At 47.3% G+C, this 1,336-nt stretch overlaps 1 protein-coding gene across 1 annotated transcript in view; it reads right to left on the reverse strand.

The window, feature by feature from the left end:
* Positions 1-1,336, reverse strand: part of LOC108245953 (protein turtle homolog B) — a 202,803-nt gene that overhangs the window by 125,728 nt on the left and 75,739 nt on the right. The window lies entirely within an intron of this gene.

Genomic DNA, 1,336 nt, shown 5'->3' on the forward strand with positions numbered 1-1,336 from the left:
GTGCAGCCCTGCCCCCCGCAACACAAGGAGGCGTTCCTCTGCTACCGACCAAACTGGCTGGTGTGAACCCTCAAGGACCCTTCCAAGGATGTAGAGCTGGTCCAGTGTTCCACGATCAGGACGAAAACCACACTGCTCTTCCTGAATCCAAGGTTCGACCATCTGACGGACCCTTCTGTCCAGAACCCCCGAATAGACCTTACCAGGAAGGCTTAAGAGTGTGATCCCTCCGTAGTTGGAACACACTCTCCAGTCCCCCTGTTTGAATAAGGGGACCACCACCACCACAATCCAGAGGAACTGCCCCTGATGTCCACGCAATATTGCAGAGTCGCGTTAACCAACACAACCCTACAAGCCTTAACCCTCTAAGGTAGCGTTTCTCAACGGGGGCGGTACCGCCCCCTGGGGGGCGTTGAGAGGATGACGGGGGGCGCTGGAAGCAATATTTTCAAAAAGGGGGCGTTGATATTCTTTTGGGGGGCGTTTGCTTGGAGGTAAAGTTTACACAAAAGCTATACAACAATATCAGTTTAAACTCTGAACTACTTGCAAAAATATTGTGGCCTAAAACATTAAAACCGTTACAGAACTGCAGCTGTATCGATGGTGTTTCTTTTCGGCGCAGCTCCGTGCTGCCTTCAGGAGAATGGGACATCAGAGTATCGTTTTTATAATTTGTCCCACATGGCAGTTACTTAGTAAACTTTGAGAAAGGAACGCTCTCTTTAGTGATATTACCCTTGGAATTATTTATTTCTCTTACATGGGTTAATTTCTCTGNGTAATTCACAATATTTTATTAGTCTATGAATAAAAGCAGGGCTCTCAAGTTTCACGCACTGGCCGTGAGACACACACATTTTGTGAAGCGCACACGCCACTTTTTGTATTTCTCATGCTAAAAAAATACACACGCAGATGACCTTTTTTTGAACCGGAACCAATGTGAAGCGCAATGTTTTCCGCACGGGCTGGAGCACAATAGGGGCCAAGTTAGCGAGTTTTCAGATCCGTGTGGCCATTTTTCAAAGCGACTAGCGACAAAAAATAGTGACTTTTTTCTGTGTTATTGGAGACTTTGGCAAATAAATGTGTGGAAGCACCAATCATTCTGCAGCGTGCCGTAAGCCCCACCCACTTCCCCAAGCACTGACAGCTGTCAATCTGACAGCAGAGAGGAGACCCGCTCCACTCTGTGTACACAGTGACGCAAATCCAGTAGCATTTTCTGTATTTCCTAGCTGTCTGCACATGTGTAAATGATATGATCGATAACAGAGACACGTCACTGATCAGGGGCCCCTCCGCTCCTTCACCTTTTCATTAAACCTGT

Source organism: Kryptolebias marmoratus, linkage group LG13 (assembly GCF_001649575.2).
Source record: "Kryptolebias marmoratus isolate JLee-2015 linkage group LG13, ASM164957v2, whole genome shotgun sequence".
Taxonomy (NCBI): Eukaryota; Metazoa; Chordata; class Actinopteri; order Cyprinodontiformes; family Rivulidae; genus Kryptolebias; species Kryptolebias marmoratus.